Source organism: Salmo salar, chromosome ssa01 (genome assembly GCF_905237065.1).
Source record: "Salmo salar chromosome ssa01, Ssal_v3.1, whole genome shotgun sequence".
Lineage (NCBI taxonomy): Eukaryota > Metazoa > Chordata > Actinopteri > Salmoniformes > Salmonidae > Salmo > Salmo salar.
The window spans coordinates 44,061,067-44,073,542 of record NC_059442.1 but is presented as its reverse complement, the minus strand read 5'-3'; positions in this window follow the sequence as shown (position 1 = coordinate 44,073,542).

Here is a 12,476-nt window from a genome sequence, read left to right as displayed (position 1 = left end):
TTTCTAACTCCAACAGTGCAGTAATACCTAGCGATAAAAAATAAAAAACAATCCCCAAACATACAGTACCATTCAAAAGTTTGGGGTCACTTAGAAATGTCCTTGTTTTTTAAGGAAAAGCACATTTTTTTGTCCATTTAAAACAACATCAAATTGATCAGAAATACATTGTTAATGTTGTAAATGAATATTGTAGCAGGAAACTACTGATTTTTAATGGAATATCTACAGAGGCCCATTTTCAGCAACCATCACTCCTGTGTTCCAATGGCACATTGTTAGCTAATCCAGGTATATCATTTTAAAAGCCTAATTGATCATTAGAAAACCATTTTGCAATTGTTAGCACTGCTGAAAACTGTTGTTCTGATTAAATGAAGCAATAAAACTGGCCTCTTTTAGACTAGTTGAGTATCTGGAGCATCAGCATTTGTGGGTTTGATTACAGGCTCAAAATGGCCAGAAACACTGAAACTCGTCAGTCTACTCTTGTTCTGAGAAATGAAGGCTATTCCATGTGAGAAATTGCCAAGAAACTGAAGATCTCATACAACACTGTGTACTACTCCCTTCACAGAACAGTGCAAACTGGCTCTAACCAGAATAGAAAGAGGAGTGCTCACAACTGAGCAAGAGGACAACTACATTAGTGTCTACTTTGAGAAACAGACGCCTCACAAGTCCTCAACTGGCAGGTTCATTAAATAGTACCTGCAAAACACCAGTCTCAATGTCAACAGTGAAGAGGCAATTTCTCGCATGGAATAGCCTTGATTTCTCAGAACAAGAATAGACTGACGAGTTTTAGAAGAAAGTTCTTTGTTTCTGGCCATTTTGAGTCTGTAATCGAACCCACAAATGCTGATGCTCAACTAGTCTAAAGAAGGCCAGCTTTATTGCTTCTTTTATCAGAACAACCATTTTCAGCTAACATAATTGCAAAAGTGTTTTCCAATGATCAATTTCTTTTTTTAAATGTTAAACTTGGATTAGCTAACACAACGTGCCATTGGAACACAGGAGTGATGGTTGCTGATAATGGGCCTCTGTACGCCTATGTAGATATTCCATAACAAAATCTGTCGTTTCCAGCTACAATAGTCATTTACAACATTAACAATGTCTACATTGTATTTCTGATCAATTGAATGTTATTTTAATGGACAAAAATGTGCTTTTCTTTCAAAAACAAGGACATTTCTAAGTGACCACAAACTTTTGAAAAGTAGTGTACATACATAGACAAATAATGGTGTGTATGGACAGTATATGAATAGAAAAGGTGTGTACAGCAGTAGTTTTTTTAGGATGAGCCATTACTAAAATACAGTATATACAGTACATTCGGAAAGTATTCAGACCCCTTGACTTTTTCCACATTTTGTTACGTTACAGACTAATTCTAAAATGGATTGAAATGTCTTTTCCCTCATCAACCTACAAAGCCAAAACAGGTTTTTGGAAATGTTTGCAAATGTATTAAAAAAACTGATATTATATTTACATGTATTCAGGCCCTTTACTCAGTCCTTTTGTTGAAGCACCTTTTGGCAGAGATTACAGCCTCAAGTCTTCTTGGGTATGACCCTTTGGGAATGACCCTACAAGCTTGGCACACCTGTATTTGGGGAGTTTCTCCCATTCTTCTCTGCGGATCCTCTCAAGATCTGTCAGGTTGGATGGGGAGCGTCGCTGCACAGCTATTTTCAGGTCTCTCCAGAGATGTTAAAATCCGGGCTCTGGCTGTCCCGAAGCCACTCCTGCGTTGTCTTGCCTGCGTGCTTAGGGTTGTTGTCCTGTTGGAAGGTCAACCTTTGCCACAGTCTGAGGTCCTGAACGCTCTGGAGCAGGTTTTCATCAATGATCTCTCTGTACTTTGCTCCGTTCATCTTTCCCTCAAACCTGACTAGTCTCCCAGTTCCTGCCGATGGAAAAACATCCCCACAGCATGATGCTGCCACCACCATGCTTAATCGTAGGGATGGTGCCAGGTTTCCTCAAGACATGACACTTTGCATTCAGGACAAAGAATTCAATCTTGTTTTCATCAGAACAGAGAATCTAGTTTCTCATGGTCTGAGTGTCCTTTGGGTGCCTTTGGGCAAATTCCAAGCGGGCTGTCATGCTTTTTTTACTGAGGAGTGGCTTCCGTCTGACCACTCTACCATACAGGCCTGATTGGTGGAGTGCTGCAGAGATTGTTGTTCTTCTGGAAGGTTCTCCCATCTCCACAGAGGAACTCTGGATCTCTGTCAGTGTCCATTGGGTTCTCGGTACCTTCCTGACCAAGGCCCTTCTCCCCCGATTGCTCCATTTGGCCAGGCGGCTAGCTCTAGGAAGAGTCTTGGTGGTTCCAAACTTCTTCCATTTAAGAATGATGGAGGCCACATTGTTCTTGGGGACATTCAATGCTGCAGAAATATTTTGGTACCCTTCCCCTTATCTAGACAGGTATGTGCCTTTCCAAATCATGTTAAATCGATTGGATTTACCACAGGTGGACTCTGTAGAAACATCTCAAGGATGATCAATGGAAACAGGGTGTTCCTGAGCAAAATTTCAAGTCTCATAGCAAAGGGTCTGAATACTTATGTAAATAAGGTATTTCAGGTTTTTATATTTTTAATAAATGTGCACATTTTTCTAAAAACCTGTTTTTGCCTTGTTATTATGGTGTATTGTGGGTAGATTGCTGAGTTTTTTTTGGTTTTTTTTAAATCAATTTTAGAATAAGGTTGTAACGTAACAAAATGTGGAAAAAGTCAAAGGGTCTGAATACTTTCCGAATGCACTGTTGGTATTTTTTTGCATTTTATTAGGATCCCCATTAGCTATTGCAAAAGCTGCAGCTACTCTTCCTGGGGTCCACACAAAACATGAAACATGACACATAATACAGAACATTAATAGAGAAGAACAGCTCAGGGACAGAACAACATATACATTTTTGTTTTTAAAGGGGCACACAGCCTACATATCAATACATACAAACTAAGTAGGTCAAATAGGGGAGAGGCGTTGTGCCGTGATGTGTTGCTTTATCTGTTTTTTTTAAACCAGGTTTGCTGTTTATTTGAGCAATATGAGATGGAAGTTCCATGCAATAATGGCTCTATATAATACTGTACACTTACTTGATTATGTTCTGGATTCGGGGACTGTGAAAAGACCCCTGGTGGCATATCTGGTGGGGTAAGTGTGTGTGTCAGCTGTGTGTAAATTGACTATGCAAACAATTTGGGATTTTCAACACAATGTTTCTTATAAAACGTGATGCAGTCAGTCTCTCAACTCTTAGCCAAGAGAGACTGGCATGCATAGTATTTATATCAGCACTCTTATTACAATATAGAGCAAGATGTACCCCTCTATGCTGGGCCAGCTGCAGCTTAACTAGATCTTTCCTTGCAGCACTTGATCACATGACTGGACAATAATTAAGATAAGACAAAACTAGAGCCTGCAGAACTTGCTTTTTGGAGTGTGCTGTCAAAAAACCATAGCATATTTTTATTGCGGACAGACCTCTCCCCATCTTTACAACCATTGAATCTATATGTTTTGACCATAACAGTTTATAATCTAAGGTAACACCAAGTAATTTACTCTCCTCAACTTGTTCAACAGCCACACCATTCATTACCAGATTCAGCTGAGGCCTAGAACTTAAGGAATGATTTGTACCAAATACAATGCTCTTAGTTTTAGAGATGTTCAGAACCAGTTTATTACTGGCCACCCATTCCAAAACAGACTGCAACTATTTGTTATAGGTTTCAGTGACTTCATTAGCTGTGGTTTCTGATGCGTATATATATTTGAATCATCAGCATACATGGACACACATGCTTTGTTTAATGCTAGTGGCATTAATTGGTAAAAATAGAAAAGAGTAGAGAGCTGCCCTGCGGTACACCACACTTTACATGTTTGACATTAGAGAAGCTTCCATTAAAGAAAACCCTTTGAGTTCTATTAGATAGCTCTGAATCCATGATATGGCAGAGGTTGAAAAGCCATAACACAAGATTTTTTCAACAACAGGTTATGGTCAATATCAAAGGCTGCAATGACATCTAACAGTACAGCTCCCACAATCTTATTATCAATTTCTTTAAATCAATCATCAGTCATGTTGAGTGCCCTTCTCTATAAGCATGCTGTAAGTCTGTTGTTGATTTGTTTTCAGAGAAATAGCATTGTATTTGTTCAAACACCATTTTTTCCAACAGCTTTCTAAGAGCTGGCAGCAAGCTTATAGGTATGCTGTTAAAACCAGTAAAGGCCGTTCCTCCAGGCCTGAGGACAAAGACTTTCCTCTAAACTCAGATTAAAGACATGACAGGAGTGGCTATAGTCAGCTACCATCCTCAGTAGCTTTCCATCGACGTTGTCACTGGCAGGAGGTTTGTCATTATTGAGTGATGATAATAATTTTCCACCTTTCCCACACTGACTTTACACAATTCAAATGTGCAATGCTTTTCTTTCATTATTTGCTTTTTTTATGCATGAATATGATGGTTCACTGTTCGTTGTTGGCATTTCCTGACTACGTTTGCCCACTTTGCTTCATTGAAGCAATCATTAAAATAACTGGCAACATCAAATGGTTTTGAAATGAAAAAGCCATCTGATGCGATGAAAGTTGAATTTGTCTTTCTGCCCATAATTTCATTTGAAGTACTCCTAAGTTTTTTTTCCATCATTCTTTATTTCATTGATCTTCACTTCATAATACAGTTTATTATTGGTTTTGTTGAGTTTAGTCACAATTTCAAAATGTTCAGTAAGTCAACCACTAAGATGTGCAGCCAGATTTATTAGCCACTCCTTTTGCCCCATCTCTTTCAGCCATACAGTTTTTCAATTCCTCATCAATCCATGGAGCCTTAACAGTTCTAACAGTCAGTTTCTTAACAGGTGCATATTTATCAATAATTGGAAGAAGAAATTAAATAAATTCATCAAGTGCAGTGTTTGGATGCTCCTTATTAATCACATCAAACCAACAAATATTTTTAACATCATCCACACAAGACTCACAGAAAAATAAGTTGTATGATCTCTTATATACTACACTGCTCAAAAAAATAAAGTGAACACTTAAACAACACAATGTAACTCCAAGTCAATCACACTTCTGTGAAATCAAACTGTCCACTTAGGAAGCCACACTGATTGACAATACATTTCACATGCTGTTGTGGAAATGGAATAGACAACAGGTGGAAATTATAGGCAATTAGCAAGACACCCCCAATAAAGGAGTGGTTCTGCAGGTGGGGACCACAGACCACTTCTCAGTTCCGATGCTTCCTGGCTGATGTTTTGGTCACTTTTGAATGCTGGTGGTGCTTTCACTCTAGTGGTAGCATAAGACGGAGTCTACAACCCACACAAGTGGCTCAGGTAGTGCAGCTCATCAAGGATGGCACATCAATGCGAGCTGTGGCAAGAAGGTTTGCTGTGTCTGTCAGCGTAGTGTCCAGAGCATGGAGGCGCTACCAGGAGACAGGGCAGTACATCAGGAGACGTGGAGGGGGCCGTAGGAGGGCAACAACCCAGCAGCAGGACCGCTACCTCCGCCTTTGTGCAAGGAGGAGCAGGAGAAGCACTGCCAGAGCCTTGCAAAATGACTTCCAGCAGGCCACAAATGTGCATGTCTGCTCAAACGTTCAGAAACAGACTCCATGAGGGTGGTATGAGGGCCCGACGTCCACAGGTGGGGGTTGTGCTTACAGCCCAACACCGTGCAGGACGTTTGGCATTTGCCAGAGAACACCAAGATTGGCAAATTCGCCACTGGCGCCCTGTGCTCTTCACAGATGAAAGCAGGTTCACACTGAGTACGTGACAGACGTGACAGAGTCTGGAGACGCCGTGGAGAACGTTCTGCTGCCTGCAACATCCTCCAGCATGACCGGTTTGGCGATGGGTCAGTCATGGTGTGGGGTGGCATTTCTTTGGGGGGCCGCACAGCCCTCCATGTGCTCGCCAGAGGTAGCCTGACTGCCATTAGGTACCGAGATGAGATCCTCAGACCCCTTGTGAGACCATATGCTGGTGCGGGTGGCCCTGCGTTCCTCCTAATGCAAGACAATGCTAGACCTCAGGTGGCTGGAGTGTGTCAGCAGTTCCTGCAAGAGGAAGGCATTGATGCTATGGACTGGCCCGCCCGTTCCCCAGACCTGAATCCAATTGAGCACATCTGGGACATCATGTCTCGCTCCATCCACCAACGCCACGTTGCACCACAGACTGTCCAGGAGTTGGCGGATGCTTTAGTCCAGGTCTGGGAGGAGATCCCTCAGGAGACCATCCGCCACCTCATCGGGAGCATGCCCTGATGGGAGGTCATACAGGCACGTGGAGGCCACACACACTACTGAGCCTCATTTTGACTTGTTTTAAGGACATTACATCAAAGTTGGATCAGCCTGTAGTGTGGTTTTCCACTTTAATTTTGAGTGTGACTCCAAATCCAGACCTACATGGGTTGATAAATTGGATTTCCATTGATTATTTTTGTGTGATTTTTGTTGTCAGCACATTCAACTATGTAAAGAAAAAAGTATTTAATAAGATTATTTCTTTCATTCAGATCTAGGATGTGTTGTTTAAGTGTTCCCTTTATTTTTTTGAGCAGTATATAAAGCAACACCTCCACCATAAGCATTTATGTATCTTCTATAGATGTTATATACTTGAATTGCTACTGCTGTATCATCAAATGAATTATCTAAGTGAGTCTCAGAAATGGCTAATATATGAACGTTATCTAATGTTAGCTAGTTATTGATGTTATTAACCTTATTTATAAGGCTACATACATTAATATGGGCTATTTTCAGCCCTTTCCTAGGTAGTTTATTAGAGAGAGACTTATTAATATGGAAAAGAGCAAACAAAGCAAGATTTAAAAAAAATACATTCAGCAGTCCATTAATCAATTGGTGTGTGTGTGTGCTGTGGGCTTGAAGCTACTAACCCATAGGCTTGGCGCTCTCATCCCTTCCAGGCTTCTGGGAGGGAAGGTGGACCATGAGTCTCTCATATCGGATGTAAGTCATGTACATATGAAGTGAGTAAAACAGTATGCAAACATTAAAGTGACCAGTGTTCAATGACTATGCACATAGCGTGGCAGTCTCTAAGGTGCTGGGTTGAGTACCGGGTGGTAGTCGGCTAGTAACAGTGACTAAGGTTCAGGGCAGTGCACTGGGCAGAGGACAGCTAGTGGTGACTGTTTAACAGTTTGATGACCTGGAGATAGAATCTGTTTATCAGTTTCGGTCCCAGTATTGGTGCACCTGTACTGTCTTCGCCTTATAGATGGTAGTGGGACGAAGAGGCCGTGGCTCGGGTGGCTAAGGTCCTTGAGGATCTTCTTGTCCTTCCAGCGACACTGGGTGCTGTAGATGTCCTGGAGGGATGAAGGTTCACCTTCCAACAGGACAACAACCCTAATCACACAGGCAAGACAACGCAGGAGTGGCTTCGGAACAAGTCTCTGAATGCCCTTGAGTGGCCCAGTCAGAGCCCGGATTTGAACCCGATCGAACATCTCTGAAAATAGTTGTGCAGTGACGCTCCCCATCCAACCTGACAGAGCTTGAGAGGATCTGCAGAGAAGAATGGGGAAAAACTCCACAAATAAAGGTGTGCCAAGGTTGTAGCGTCACACCCAAGAAAACTCAAGGCAGTAATCGCTGCCAAAGATGCTTCAACAATGTACTGAGTAAAGTGTCTGAATACATTTACATTTACATTTAAGTCATTTAGCAGACGCTCTTATCCAGAGCGACTTACAAATTGGTGCATTCACCTTATGATATCCAGTGGAACAACCACTTTACAATAGTGCATCTAAATCTTTTAAGGGGGGGGGTTAGAAGGATTACTTTATCCTATCCTAGGTATTCCTTAAAGAGGTGGGGTTTCAGGTGTCTCCGGAAGGTGGTGATTGACTCCGCTGTCCTGGCATCGTGAGGGAGCTTGTTCCACCATTGGGGTGCCAGAGCAGCGAACAGTTTTGACTGGGCTGAGCGGGAACTGTGCTTCCTCAGAAGTAGGGGGGCCAGCAGGCCAGAGGTGGATGAACGCAGTGCCCTTGTTTGGGTGTAGGGCCTGATCAGAGCCTGAAGGTATGGAGGTGCCGTTCCCTTCACAGCTCCGTAGGCAATCACCATGGTCTTGTAGCGGATGCGAGCTTCAACTGGAAGCCAGTGGAGAGAGCGCAGGAGCGGGGTGACGTGAGAGAACTTGGGAAGGTTGAACACCAGACGGGCTGCGGCGTTCTGGATGAGTTGTAGGGGTTTAATGGCACAGGCAGGGAGCCCAGCCAACAGCGAGTTGCAGTAATCCAGACGGGAGATGACAAGTGCCTGGATTAGGACCTGCGCCGCTTCCTGTGTGAGGCAGGGTCGTACTCTGCAAATGTTGTAGAGCATGAACCTACAGGATCGGGTCACCGCCTTGATGTTAGTGGAGAACGACAGGGTGTTGTCCAGGATCACGCCAAGGTTCTTAGCACTCTGGGAGGAGGACACAGGGGAGTTGTCAACCGTGATGGCGAGATCATGGAACGGGCAGTCCTTCCCTGGGAGGAAGAGCAGCTCCGTCTTGCCGAGGTTCAGCTTGAGGTGGTGATCCGTCATCCACACTGAATACTTATGTAAATGTGATTTTTCAGTTTTACATTTTTAGTAGATTTGCAAAAATGTCTAAACCTGTTTTTGCTTTGTCATCATGGGGAATTGTGTGTAGATTGATGAGGGGGAAAAAACTATTTAATTTATTTTAGAATAAGGCTGTAACGTAACAAAATGTGGAAAAATAAATATGGAAAATAGAAATCAAACTGGATGGACATCAGAAATATATGGGAGAGGTTGAGGCTAGAGGAAGGACAGGACTAAAAACAAACAAAATATAACTATTGTAAAATAGTGTCCTTAAAATGTATACAGTATGTATAAGCTGGAAGTAGAAGGGTGTAGGGTTAGTGGAAAATAATAAAGGAAAATATATCTTTAAAAAGTGTGTGTATATATATATATATATATATGTGCGTGTGTGTGTGTGATGTATGTATGTATATATGTATATATATATATATATATGTGTGTGTGTGTGTGTGTGTGTGTATATATATATATGTGTGTGTGTGTGTGTGTGTGTGTGTGTGTGTATATATATATGTGTGTGTGTATGTATATGTGTGTGTGTGTGTGTGTATATATATATATATATATGTGTGTGTATATATATGTATATATGTGTATATATATATGTGTGTATATATATATGTGTATATATATATGTATATATATATATATATATATATATATGTAATTATATATATATATGTATATGTATATATTTATATATATATATATATATATATATATATATATATATATATATATATATATATATATATATATATACCAGTCAAAAGTTTGGACACACATACTCATTCAAGGGTTTTTCTTTATTTTTACAATTTTGTGTTATAAAATAACACATATGGAATCATGTAGTAATCAAAAAAGTGTTAAACAAATGAAAATATATTTTATATTTGAGATTCTTCTATGTAGCCACCGTTTGACTTGATGACAGCTTTGCACACTCTTGGCATTCTCTCAACCAGCTTCACCTAGAATGTTTTTCCAACTGTCTTGAAGGAGTTCCCACATATGCTGAGCACTTGTTGGCTGCTTTTCCTTCACTCTGCGGTCCAACTCATCCCAAACCATCTCAATTGGGTTGAGGTCGGGGGATTGTGGAGGCCAAGTCATCTGATGCAGCACTCCATCACTCTCCTTCTTGGTCAAATAGCCCTTACACAGCCTGGATGTGTCATTGTCCTGTTGAAAAATAATTTATAGTCCCACTAAGCGCAAACCAGATGGGATAGCTGCAATCTGAGGTGCAGATAACTCTAATGAACATATCCTATGCAGCAGAGGTAACTCGGGGTCTTCCATTCCTGTGGCCATCCTCATGAGAACCAGTTTCATCATAGCGTTTGATGGTTTTTGCGACCGGACTTGAAGAAACTTTTTAAAAGTACTTCACATTTTCCGGATTGATTGACCTGCATGTTTTAAAGTAATGATGGACTGTTGTTTCTCTTTGCTTATTTGAGCTGTTTTTGCCATAATACGGACTTGGTATTTTACCAAATAGGGCTATCTTCTATATATCAACCCTTCCTTGACACAACTGATTGGCTCAAATGCATTAAGAAGGAAAGAAATTCCACAAATTAACTTAACAAGACACACCTGTTAATTGAAATGCATTCCAGGTGACTACCTCATGAAGCTGGTTGAGAGAATGCCAAGAGTGTGCAAAGCTGTCATCAAGGCAAAGGGTGGAAAGGAAAGAACTATATATGGTACTATATATACCAGTCAGAAATTTGGACACACCTACTCATTCAAGGGGTTTTCTTAATAAATATATATATATATATATATATAGCATCTTATTTTGCTCTTCTAGTTTCTGCATTTCTGACACTAAATGGGGGATTGGAAATTATGCAGAAAATTACACTGATGGAAGCTTGAATCTATCTGCAATATTAAAGCTGATCTACCCCTAAATAAAATTTTTTTTAAGTACTAAGTAAAGGGTCTGGATACTTATGTAAATGTGGTATCATTTTTTGTTCATATAAACGTGCAAAGATTTATAAAAAAAACATTTTTACTTTGTCAGTATGGGGTATTGTGTGTAGATTGATGAGGGGAAAATGATTTAATCCATTTTAGAATAAGGCTGTAATGTAACAAAATGTGGAAAAGGACAAGGGAGTCTGCATACTTTCTGAATGCACTGTAGCTGGTCTGTTTGTACACTTCCATGTTCCCAGTCACCTTGCTATGGTTTAATGCAGTGGTGTGTGAAAGCTGCCATCTATCCTCATTTTTGGGTTTGGATCAATTCTAATCATCACAGTGGGAACAACATCCTCTATGCAATTCCTGATGAACCCAGTCACTGTGTCCGTATGTAAGTCTGAGGCAACCCAGGAATATTTTCTAGTCTGCGTGATCAAAACAATCTTGAAGCATAGATTTCGATTGTTCAGACCAACGTTGAACAGTCCTTACCACGGGAGCATCCTGATTCAGTTTCTGCCTATAGGTGGAGAGGAGCTGAATAGAGGCGTGATCTGATTTGCAAAGGGAGGGCGGGGGAGGTCCTTGTAGCCGTCCCGGAAGGGAGAGTAGCAATGATCCAGGTCCATGTGACGCGTGTAGCACAGGAGATGTGTTGATAGAATTTCTGTCAGGGAGGGAGGAGTAATGGTCCCATCAACTGAGGATGATCTTTTCTGATTAATTTACTTTAATGCATTGTGAATTAATTATTATAATTCACTTTAATCAACCTAGAGCAGTGACACATACAGTTGAAGTCGGAAGTTTACATACACTTAGGTTAGTCATTAAAACTCATTTTTTCAACCACTCCACAAATTTCTTGTTAACAAACTATAGTTTTGGCAAGTCGGTTAGGACATCTACTTTGTACATGACACAAGTAATTTTTCCAACAATTGTTTACAGACAGATTATTTTACTTATAATTCACTGTATCACAATTCCAGTGGGTCAGAAGTTTACATACACAAATTGACTGTGCCTTTAAACAGCTTGGAAAATTCCAGAAAATTATGTCATGGCTTTAGAAGCTCTGATAGGCTAATTGACATAATTTCAGTCAATTGGAGGTGTACCTGTGGATGTATTTCAAGGCCTACCTTCAAACTCAGTGCCTCTTTCCTTGACATCATGGGAAAATCAAAAATAAATCAGCCAAGACCTCAGAAAAAATTGTAGACCTCCACAAGTCTGGTTCATCCTTTGGAGCAATTTCCAAACGCCTGAAGGTACCACATTCATCTGTACAAACAATAGTATGCAAGTATAAACACCATGGGACCACGTAGCCGTCATACCGCTCAGGAAGGAGACTCGTTCTGTCTCCTAGAGATGAACGTACTTTGGTGCGAAAAGTGCAAATCAAAGGACCTTGTGAAGATGCTGGAGGAAACAGGTACAAAAGTATCTATATCTACAGTAAAATGAGTCCTATATCGACATAACCTGAAAGCTGCTCAGCAAGGAAGAAGCCACTGCTCCAAAAACGACATAAAAAACCCAGACTACGCTTTGCAACTGCACATGGGGACAATGATCGTACTTTTTGAGAAATGTCCTATGGTCTGATGAAACAAAAATAGAACTGTTTGGTCATAATGACCATCGTTACGTTTGGAGGAAAAAGGGGGACGCTTGCAAGCCGAAGAACACCATCCCAACCATGAAGCACAGGGGTGGCAGCATCATGTTGTGGGGGTCCTTTGCTGCAGGAGGGACTGGTGCACTTCACAAAATAGATGGTGTCATGAGGATGGAAAATTATGTTGAAATATTGAAGCAACATGTCAGGAA